General features: G+C 40.6%; 1 protein-coding gene across 1 annotated transcript in view; it reads left to right on the top strand.

Annotated features, from left to right (window-relative positions):
- LOC115776234 (receptor-type tyrosine-protein phosphatase gamma-like) overlaps positions 1-12418 on the top strand; it is a 462780-nt gene that overhangs the window by 253785 nt on the left and 196577 nt on the right. The gene's annotated exons all lie outside the window — the stretch shown is intronic.

Raw genomic sequence — 12418 nt, 5'->3', positions numbered from 1 at the left:
GTAGGCTTTTGCTGGTTAATCTATGCAGGTTAATCATGTTAACTATTTGTAACACTGTTGAAGCTAAAAAGATGTGTGCATAGGACATACTTTTCAAAATGGTTGAGTTTTAAGTCTAAAGTAAAGAAAGTATCCTCTGCAAGTCCTATTTAGCTATTTTTCCCAGAGAAGATCTGGAACCAAATCATGACCTAGTGAATCAAAGTGTCTTCTGCAGTTCCATTTGTTATCTAATTTGTAGCCAGATATCTTGTTTACTAGTGTGAGTGTGTTTATTTGTATTTATGGTGTCTGTCACCTCTACCTTAGAAATACCAAGAACAATATTAATTAATTAAGCAAGTGCAGCTGCCATGGGAGAACACTGAATGAGCAGTATACCATGCTTGTTTCCTCTGCATGTTTGCATGCGTGTGTGGCCAGTGGTGATTAACACTAGTTGTGTGTTCCTGACAGCTGCATAATTAAGATGTCTACTGTTCAGTTAGCTGAGTCAGACTCTTTCTATGGGATTTCGAGCCAGGGTTGCCCAGACATAGTGAGCAGTCCATTTGGCACTGCTCTGACTCCAGCAGAGAGGGGTTATGGGCCAGAGAGAGGAACACACACCATGGTTTCAATCGGGGTCAGTCAGGCCATGTTAAAGGAATACTCAGACTTTTGCTTGTATTCTTCTCTGAGACAAACGATAACGATCTGTGTCCAGCATAGAATAGTTAAATGTTACATTATCCTTTATTGATCCTCATGCGATCAATTAAATATTACCTAAATATTAGTAATAGTGAGCTGCTGCGTGCTGCAGTTTGACTTAGCACTTTCAGCCAATCAACATGTCAATATAGGATGCTTTACAATTTCTGACAGGTGGACTTTAGCTTGTAATCTCCCCCATAAAGATATTATTAGAATCATGTACCCTGTTCAAGATACCTCTATTTTGTCAAGTACAGCAAAACTGCCAGATAGTCAAGTGCAGTTTTCTAGCATTGTTGCTAGGACAAGCATATTCTGAATGGAAGGTCTTAAGCAAATGATGCTGACAAAGGATTTTTTAAAATGTCAAATTGTTGACTTCACTGTATTGTCTCTCATTTTTCTCTTCTGCATGAGTGAATGGTTTACACTCATCAGTGATTGTGTTGGTTTACTGAGAGGAAATGCATCTTAAAACTCAATACCATGACTCAGGAGGTAGAGCAGGGCCTCCACCAATCAGAAGTTTAGTGGTTCAAACCCGGGCTGCCACAGTCTGCAAACGAGTGTGTGTGTGGTGTGGTGTGTGTGTAAGTGAGACATGCTGTATAAAGTTCTCTGAGTGCTCATGTAGAGTAGAAAAGTGCTATATACCAGTCTCTTTACCAATACAAGTTAAAAGAAAAGCTTGAAACCTAGAGTTAAGATGCAGTGGCTGTTTTATGCTGTGTGATCTTTACATTTATCACTTTTCAACCCAGTTTATTTTGGACTCCCCCCCATAATTATTAAAACCCAAGTGGCTTCACTGAATGAGCTGTTAATGTGAACCATGCTGCAACATCATATTTCTGCTCTAATTAATGAATGGGCTGCAACGAGTGCAAGCACAACTTATAAACGATGCATATGTGCACAGAGAATGCTCCCATAATTTTAAGAATAGACTATTCTTCTATTTTTCATTCTTGATGCAGGTTGTGCACAGTCATTTTACACAGAAATGGTACATTTTGAATAGATCCTCACAGTTTGCTGTAAACTCAGTTTTATTGCCTCTCAAACATCTGACATATGACATATAAAGTATGGTGGAGATGTGAAGGCTTACAAATTAGTCTGAATGGTCAAGGACAAGGATTTAAAGAATAATCCCCAAGCTCAGCTTCCTCTTTGAGTTTTTCCCTATTTTGATGCCAAGGGGTCATTTATCTGAACTTCTCACAGATGCACTCTTTTCTTTATCTTACAATTGCAGTGAGTCACTTTCCCCCCAAACAATCTGGAGATATGAAATGTACATCATGTCTCTGCTTCCAGACAGTATGTGATGGGAGAAAACAGTGAAGTTTAGATGAAAGTCCACTGCTCAGAATGATTACAGGAACACATGAGCATCACAAGGTCAACTAAACTTCAGGGATATCAATCCATCCAGTTAGGAAACATAAACTGTTGTGAGCAAATTTTATCATTATTTGCAGCAAACCTTTTTTTAATGAACACTGAACAACTGATGAGCAGTAATTTAACAGTACAACCACATGCCATGGCACAAAATGACAGCACACTTTATTGCTAAACAACAGAACAAACAGAAAAATTACACAATAATTATACACTGCTCAAAATAAGGTAAATACAAAATCAATATGAAAATATGGTGTATCAAAAATACATTTTAACATAACTATAAATAGATTGTACTGTTGTAATGTTAAGTTTTAATTTTTTTATTCTCAAAATATTTGAGACAGAAATTTGGTTACAGAAGCACACTTAAATGAACTGGATATATTTGTGATTTATTCTGTTTTGCAGGAAGAGGTCAACAAGAACAGGCAAAAACGAAGACCCTGTTTAATGCAGTTCGATAAAAGCTATTCTTTGAGTAGTGATACCCCCATTTAACCCCCTGAGTGTGAAGTACTGGTACCCCCTGCTATTTACAGCTTTGTAAATCACAGTCCTTCATTTGAATTCATGATCTGTGGCTATATTTATATTTTTACTTTACTCTCATTTGACCTTTACTTAAACATCACTGGAATAAACATTTTTTTCAGCCCAAGCTAGCAGCATAGGAAAGGTTACACATTAAATATCAACACCCACATTAAATGTCTACAAAATGCATGAAGCATGAGAGCCAGAGCCTTAAGAAGTTGACAGTGGGCACTCTGTGGCTAATAGCATTGGCAATTTGAGATTCACCAAGCTGTTCTGTTAATGGATGCTTGCAGAATTCAACAGAGTTCTTGGCTCACAACAGCTTGGTGAATTGTCTTTTAAGCTGTTCAAATTCTCTCTCTCTCTCGCTCTCTCTATATATATATATATATATATATATATATATATATATATATATATATATATATATACATATATATAGAGCTGGCCAAATAAAATAAAAGCCACTGACAAGAAAGCTCCTTACCATGCATGGAGGGTTTCACCTCAAATCCGGCACCCTGAGACTGTATGCTAAGCGGAAGGAAGGAGGCTGAGGACTAGTAAGCATCAGAACCACTATTTTGGATGAAACAACAAAGATCCATGAATACATCAGGAAGATGGCCACAAAGGATCAGGTGCTTAGTGAGTACCTTGGGGAGCAGAAACTCGAGTATGAAGAGGAAGACCCGAGCTTGGAGGAAAAAGACAGGCTGAACTGGGATATTTATAATGTATGTTGTGTGTGTGTGTGTGTGTGTGTGTGTGTGTGTGTGTGTGTGTGTGTGTGTGTGTGTGTGTGTGTGTGTGTGTGTTGTGTGTGTGTTTATACTTTTCTCCTATTTTGATTCATTTAGTTTGATATACAGATGTGAACATGTAAAAGCTATGTTTAGTCTACATGCTTGTTTATTGAAATCAGTGAATAAGGGGGCAAAAACCATAAGATTTGAGGTGGCACTGTGAGGCCAGAGTCTTGGCGGTCTGAGTGCCACTCCAAAGATGCGTTTCTGGCATCGTTGTCCTGGTTCAATCATTTCCGACTGCCCTCTAATAGCATCTCATGCCCTGGGGCTGAAACCCTGTCCCACATACTTGCTGCTCAATGCTACTGCTGCTCTTCTGGATCTATATCTATTATTTCTTCTAACTCTCTTTTCAACTCATTTATGGCATTATGGTCTGACTATCTCAGGTAGCACTGAAAATGAAAATGCAATCTCTCTTCTCATTAATTTCCCCAGCCCAAAAGTGCCCAAGTCTCTCCCTGCATCACAAAATGATGACTGGCACTTTTACTTGTTGGAGAAATAAGTGTGAATTGGATTTTAATAGCTCATGCACCCACCCAATGAAAGATACAATCCATTCCCAAAGGATTGTAATTCTATTTGTTGGCGTTGTTGATATATGGTACATATAGAGCAAAGGGCTAAAGGTGGGCATGCTGGGGAAGGAAACTACATAGTTTGTTGATAGGGTTTTGACTACAGTATAGTGGAGAGAAGAAAGGAAGTTCAAGATACTAGCTGCTAATTCATTTCCTTTTGAATGGAACAGGACGTTGCTGTTTGAGTGTGAAGAGTACAGACCAGTAACAAATGTAGTGAAAAGGAACTATGGAGGATGGTTTGAATGCATGTGCTGCTTCTTCTGTTTTTGAATACTCGTTAATACTCTCTCTCTCTCTCTCTCTCTCTCTCTCTCATACGCACATGCATGCAAATTATTTCAAACTTTGTTTTTATAAGATGTGCCCTAATGTTCATGCAGTTCATGATGCTTCACAGACGATTAAGCAGCCAATAACAAACTATTGTCTAACACAATAGCGTGAAAAATGATTATTAAATCAAGATAAATAGATTAAAAAATGGAACAGTAAAAACTACATGCAGTTCAATGAAACAATTAAAACCAATAATATAATATAGAATTGAATATATAAATAAAGTTATATTTATACCCACACTTATAAGTTCAGCTGATGAAATAATTTTTTAAGTTTATATATAACAGTCACACTACCAAGTCAGACAATGTAGGTTCTCAGCATCCAGATCATGGTAAAAGAGAGGTTGACAAAGCCAATGATGGGATTCCTTTAGATTTTGAAGACATTTCACCTCATCCGTGAGTTTTATTCATTTCTAAAATATTTTAACAGTGTTTACAAGTCACATTGAGTCAGTACTCACTTATATCATCACATTTTGGTACACCTTTCTTTCGGCAAAAAATCTAAACTGTCAAGGGTCATGAAACAGGGAAACAAAATAACTGGCACCACACAGTCATCACTGTCACATCTTCACATTCAAGCAGTTAGATGCAAAGTCAGCACAATCATACATGGAACCCCCTGCTGTGAGAGAAGTGACACGGTGGTCTGATCGAACAGAGGCCGCTCTGCAGGGTGCGTTGGATTCAACCGACTGGGACATGTTTCGCAGCAGCGCGGGCGGAGACATCGAGGAGTTTACGGAAACTGTTGTGGGATTTATTGGGAAAGTTGTTGAAGACACTTCACTTAGGAGGACCATCAGGACTTTTCCCAACCAGAAGCCGTGGGTGGATAAATCTGTCCACGACGCCCTGAGGTCCCGCACCGTTGCCTACAACTCCGGCCTCGCCTCTGGGAACATGGAGGACTACAAGGTTGCATCATACAACGTCCGCAGAGCGGTGAAAGAGGCTAAACATCGCTACGGCCGCAGACTGGAACAGCAACTACAACAGTCTGACTCCAGGGGACTGTGGCAGGGACTACGCACCATCACGGACTACAAAGCACCACACACACACCCGGTGAGTGCCGACGCTTCTCTGGCTGATGAACTCAACATCTTCTTTGCGCGCTTTGAGTCGGGAAGCCGACAGCCTGCTGCGCTCCTGGCCGGAGGGGCGGAGACACTCACTGTGACGGAGCGCGACGTGAGGAGGGCGTTTAGACGTGTAAACACCAGGAAAGCGGCTGGACCAGACGGTATTAGTGGACGTGTCCTTAAGACCTGCGCTGACCAGCTGGCACCTGTGTTTACACTGATATTCAACCTCTCACTGAAACTGTGTGTGATTCCCACCTGCTTTAAAAAGTCCATCATAGTCCCTGTCCCAAAGAAACCACACCCCAGCAGCCCCAATGACTTCAGGCCCATAGCGCTCACCTCTGTGGTGATGAAGTGTTTTGAGAGACTCATCAAGACATTCATCACCTCCTCACTGCCCACCACCCTCGACCCACTACAGTTTGCATACCGGCCAGACAGATCCACAGATGACGCCATATCCTTCCTCCTCCACAAGACCCTTTCACACATAGACACTGGTAAGGGGAACTATGTGAGAGTGCTGTTTGTAGATTACAGCTCAGCATTCAACACCATAGTTCCCTCCAGGCTGGTCTCTAAGCTGCTGGACCTGGGCCTGGGCCCATCCCTGTGCAGGTGGGTTCACAGCTTCCTGACCAGCAGACCACAGGTGGTACGAGTGGGTCACCTCACCTCATCCTCCCTCACCCTCAACACTGGATCCCCCCAAGGCTGTGTGCTCAGCCCTCTGCTATACTCACTGTACACCCATGACTGCGAGGCCACGTCAGAGTCCAACGTCATCATCAAGTTTGCTGACGACACTGCTGTTGTGGGACTAATCTCTCACAATGAGGAGACAGCCTACAGGAGAGAGGTCTCCCGCCTGGAGAACTGGTGCCAGGAGAACCACCTCCTGCTCAATGTCAGCAAAACAAAGGAACTGATCGTGGACTTCAGCAGGAAGCAGCAGAGGGACTACCATCCACTTGTCATCAGTGGTGCTGAGGTGGAAAGAGTGGACACTTTCAAATACCTGGGAATGACCATCTCACAGGACCTGTCCTGGACTCATCACATAAACATCACTGTGAAGAAGGCCAGACAGCGTCTCTACCTCCTCAGGCGGCTGAGAGACTTCAAGCTCCCACTCAAGGTGCTCAGGAACTTTTACACCTGCACCATCGAGAGCATCATGCGTGGGAGCATCACCACCTGGATGGGAAACTGCACCAAGCAGGACTTCATGGCCCTAAAAAGGGTGGTTCGTTCAGCTGAACGGACCATCAGAACCACCCTCCCCAACCTGCAGGACATTTACACCAAGCAGTGCAGGCTGAGGGCCATGAAGATCCTAAAACAGCCCAGCCACCCCGGACACTCTCTCTTCTCCCTGCTCCCATCAGGCCGGCGTTACCGCTGCCTGAGGGCTAAGACTGAAAGGTTGAAGAAGAGTTCTTACCCACAAGCCATCCGTCTGCTCAACTCTGAGCCCTAACTGGACCATTATTGCACAATGTAAATATTATAATTTATAATCTATAATTCCACGTAAAAGTGTGCATAGTGTATAGTATATAGAGTATAGTGTATAGTGTGAATTACTTTTTTTATTTTTATTCTTTTTCTTATTTATATGTGTGTGTATATATGGTTGCAGGTACAAAATACATTTCACTGTGCATTGTACTGTGTATAACTGTGCATGTGACAAATAAACACTATCTTAATCTTATCTTATAAAGACTCTTCACACCTGCTGTACAGCTTGTTTCAAATCCTCCCATCAGGCTGCTGCGACAGGGTCCCAGCAGCCAGGACTAATATCGTTAAGAAATCATTCATCTCAACCGCTGTTAACATTTTTTTAATGTACTACTTTTAATAGTGTTTTGACCTTTCTGTGTGGTGTATATGTTGTTTTATTTGTATATATTGAGAGCCACATTTAAGACAAATTTCCACTGCCTTGCAATGAACACTAAAGTTTTTCTGATTCTGATAAACAAGATGGTGGAGAGTCCCGGGTATGCCCTTGTGGGGGTTGTCCCCTTTGGACATGGTCTTTATTTATTTATTTTTTTTATTTATTTATTTAAAAGGGACAATGCACCTTAATGAACACCAATGTGTAAATATGCCAGAATTAGCCAAAAAGGCTACTTTTCATCTGTAGTCCCTGGCAGGTCAGCCAAAAGACATCAAACAATTGACAACAAAAGCATTAACAAAAACATTATCACCAAAAAAAAAAAAAAAGACACAAGAAACATCAATTAACAACAAATCAAAGACCCACAATACAAAACAAATAGTCGTTGACCCACTACTCATCATTCAAGTCATCACATGAGCCAAGGTGTGAAAGAAGGTGTGGCTCATTACCATAACAGAAGGTTAAGGGTGAAACTACTGTGAGACTTTGCCCCGCCCCATCATTTGACCTATTGACCATTTTCAGAGGAATATTTCTTTTGTTTGTGAAGCTACTCACCTATGAATCATTGAAGCATTAAAAAGTGATGAACCAGTGTTGCACTTACATTTAACAGGCAATTTGAATCTACTAAAAATGCAAAAGATAACAGTTTGACAGGCATAAAAGTATATATGATGTTCTTGTGCAGTGTGTCCAAACTCTGATTAATTAAACCAGTCAATGAAGATGGAGTCGAAGCAAGTTTGACCATTTACTGTTGAATTCCTTCATTAACTTTTCAGTGAAAACTGCAAACAAACAGTACAAAATATTTGGCTTGAAAATATCCAACCACAAATAGCTCTATACATAGCCTTTAGCATGAAGTATATCCATATTAGTAGCATTAAGAAGCATGTACTAGGTCTGCCCATAACCAGAGGTGGGAAGTAACGAAGTACAAATACTTCGTTACTGTACTTAAGTAGATTTTCAGGTATCTGTACTTTACTTAAGTATTTATTTTTCTGACTACTTTTTACTTTTACTCCCTACATTTTTACACAAGTATCGGTACTTTCTACTTCTTACATTTTCAAACAGACTCGTTACTTTTTAACACGTCAGAAGAAGTTTGCATTTCCGGTCAGTGCGCCTCAAACATCAAACGATCTGAGCCTAAACGGAGGAATAATAAGACATAAGAGACAATCGTACTGGCGTATCCTCCATCATCTGGGCTGATCTCGTACAAAGGGATTAAATACAAACCCATATAATTAATGTATCATTTATAGCGCTATAATCGGGCAGGACCGAGTCCGTAAGTTGCGCTGCGGCACATAAACAGCTTAGCTAGCGCTACTGAAGAGGAGCGAGCATGAAGGGAGTAACGTGTGGCAGGTAAATGCAACGTTTCTAAATGCTCAACAAAGATCAGCAAACACAAAGTGTGTGCAGTTTGTCACACAGTGTGTCTGCTAGCTAAAAGAAGAGCTGCTGTATTTCAGGGAGAGCAAAGAGAGAAGTTCACTCAGAGATGGAGAAAGAGGACAGGAGAGGAAGAAGAGAGGCTAGATTTAAAGGTAAGGACTGGAAAATAAACTGAAGTATGCTGACTTTGTGTAATTCAAAGATTCTATGAAAATACTGCAGTTTAGTGTGTAATAAATAGGTTAGCTTGTTGTACTGTATTTACAGTAAAGCTCTGTGTTGGACTGGAGCACAGTGTTTGTGTTCATGGTCAGAGTTACAGGTTACATCAGTGCAGCAGAGATGAGTTTGAATCAAAGCTGCTGATGCTGAGATTCATTCACTGAATCCAACATTTCTACAGCCTGTATGCTGTCAGTGTAGGGGATGGAGATCAGCTCAGATAGCTGTGAAATACTGGGTTACATCTTTGTGAGTTCAGTTCATCCACACAGAGCAGTAAACCTCAGAGCAGCAGCAGCAGCAGGTCAGCTGATCACAGCCTGCACACCAACATCATTTACTGCAGCTCACAATAGAAAGCTGTGAATCTTCTCCCCATGCAGAGCTGCTACAGCTGATCTTAGGGTTCCTCCACCTTCTGAATCCCACTGTAACCCCTGAGTATCCTCATGTTGGTGTTTAGGTGGAGGCACAGTCACCCTCTACTATGGAGGACACAGAGAATAGAGCTGTGTTTAAATTCCCTTTAACAGTTTGTCCTACATAACAGATTCAAGCTGAGTGCATTCATTAGGATTAAAATTTAGATTGGAATAATGTTTGCATTCTCATGTAATTTTATTTTATATTATTACAATAATAATAATGAGGTTCAGTTAGTTTTACACAAAAATAGCAGGTAGAAACGTCCTCCAAAGAACTACTTTTACTTTCTTACTTTGAGTACATTTCAGAGCCCGTACTTTTTTACTTTTACTTAAGTGGAGAAGTTGAACCAGTACTTCGACTTTTACTAAAGTATTTTTTAACATAAGTACTTGTACTTCTACTTAAGTACAGAATGTCAGTACTTTTGCCACCTCTGCCCATAACAAAAATAAAATGTCTTCTAAATTCAACAATATACTAAAATATATATTCTCAACACTTAACAGAATGTATTTCAACTTACACCATTGCCTCTTTAACATTTTCCCAAGTAGATGACAACGGATAACCTTCAGAGCATGTATGCATGCCTGCCATGTCCAATATGATCAACCAGGAAGAGAAAACCCCAAGTGACCTCCCGGATGTGATGTGATCGGGCGATCAGATTTCAATCCAGAAAAGACTACAAAACACATTCAAATATTCTTTACTGAAATTAACCACAACAGTACTAACTTTATGTGAAATAAAATGAGAAGCTGCATAAAGGCAGCACAGTATGTTACTGGGCATGATGTGCAGTGTGTCCACAAAACATTTGAAGAAACTGGACAAATGGATGACAAAGAAGTGGCAACCTGAATGTACCTGAATAAACACCATCTGAAAGTCATTTCCTTTTACAGAAGTGAGAGCTGCAGCTGACCTTTCAAGTTATTCATCTACCGTTGTGGTCAAGCCTCCACAGAAACGTTAATTACATGGTCAGTAATCCAGAGAAGGAAATCCCATAAATTTATTCTGTTCATCCTGACAGTGTTTTCAGTGGGGAAATGTGTTATCACTTATCCAAGTGACTTCTTCAAAGTGGTCTCAATGGAAGGGTAGCTGTCAAGAAGCCAGACTTAAGAAAGAGAAACAGGAAGAAAAGGCTGAGGCATGCCAAATTACACAAGAACTGGACTGAAAAATCAGTGGCAACAGGTCTTATGGAGTGATGAATCCAAATTCACTTTGTGTCCTTTTCTGTGATATGAACTGATACAAAGCTGCAAGTTCAGCCTTAGAGCCCAACCTAATTCACAGCCATGAAAATCGCGTCACTTTTCTCATGTAATACACATGTAATATGGTAGAAAAGTTGATGGTGAGACGGCAGAGTCACGCCCCTCTGCCGCTTTCGGCACGCGTTCCTGGTTCCAGACCAGCTAGCTTGCGGGGCCGGAATTGAACCCATTTTTCGGCCGAGCACCGAGTGCTTCGGCTGTGCAAAACCCGCCTAAAGGTTCAAATTAACGGCACGGGCTCCAGAACCCTGTTGGTGGGAAAGAGGCCTGGGTGACAATACCTTCTGGACTATGGTTAGGTACAGGAGGGTGCCTATTAGCCATATTTATGGGATTGATTAAGATTGGTAAGGGCCATTCAGTGGGCTAATCATATTCAAAGTGTGTATCTGAAAGCAGTTTGGGACATGAATTAATGAAAGTGCTCAAATTAAGAGAAAATAACTTTATACTTAGGTGGCTAGCTGAACAGGAGGTATAGCAGTTCTTGGGATTTCACTTGGTAGACCAATATGATCAAAATTATGTGTCACCATATATCTTTTACAGACATTCATCTTCTCTATAGGTTGAATCCTAAAGACTTCTGAGATTCTCTGACCAGATGGTAACTCTGTATTTTTTGTTTTATTGGATAGGGTAATATAGAGTCATTTCCTATCTCATGCTGTCCAGATCTATTCATAATGATTTAGTTTTTCCTGACACGATCTCCGTTCTCCCAAAACTATAATGAAATATCTTAAATCTCTAAAAGTTGTGCCATTTCTTATGTTTGCCTTTACTGAAAAAAACTTTTTTTTTCAGTTAAATGTGAAATTAATACTGTAACAGAGCAATCATCTGTCAGTGAAGGCTGAGATTTTACAAGATTAGAAATGGTAAAACTGGGGAACATTAAAACAAAACACAGTTTTCCTGTAAATCTCATTACTCATTTTAATCCAGTAATGGCAGAAATAATGAAATTCTCTATTTTAAAAGTAAGGTTGTTACGTCCCATCAGTATATTACATTTTTACTGAATAAATATTCAAGCACTGAAATGGTCATAAACTGTTGCAAAAACTGTTTTTATTTAATAAAAAAACTGATCTACCCTCATGCTATGTGGCTAACTTAATATTACAGGTCCTTCAGTAAACAGTGTCTGATTAGTTTCTCCTGATTTTTACCTTCAGTTTCTGTCGCATACATTTTGCCCCTGTCAGGTTACAGCTGGATAGTTAGATTTTAATAGCCATCCATCAATTAATTTTCTTTCACTTATGCAGGGCAGCGTCACGGGGGCAGCGGCCTAGGCAGAGAAGCCCAGACTTCTTTCTCCCTAGCCACCTTCTCCAGTTCATCATGGGGGGACATCAAGGCATTCCCAGGCCAGCTGAGAGATATAATTTCTCCAGCATGTCCTGGGTCTTCCCCAGGGGCTTCTTCCAGTAGGACATGCAAAAGGCCCCAGGAGACAACCTAGTCAAGTGCCCGAGCCACCTCAGTTGGCTCCTTTTGATGTGGAGGAGTAGCAGTTCTACTCTGAGCGCCTTTCGATTAATAATAATAATAATAATGATGCCTTAGACTTATATAGCGCTTTTCATGGTACTGAAAGACACTTTACAATTCCACGCACTATTCATTTGCACCTCAATCATACTTGGTGGTGGTAAGCT

The sequence above is a fragment of the Archocentrus centrarchus genome, unplaced genomic scaffold (assembly GCF_007364275.1).
Source record: "Archocentrus centrarchus isolate MPI-CPG fArcCen1 unplaced genomic scaffold, fArcCen1 scaffold_29_ctg1, whole genome shotgun sequence".
In the NCBI taxonomy this organism is placed as follows: Eukaryota; Metazoa; Chordata; class Actinopteri; order Cichliformes; family Cichlidae; genus Archocentrus; species Archocentrus centrarchus.
The sequence above is the reverse complement of the archived record's forward strand: the minus strand, read 5'-3'. Positions and strand labels throughout refer to the sequence as shown.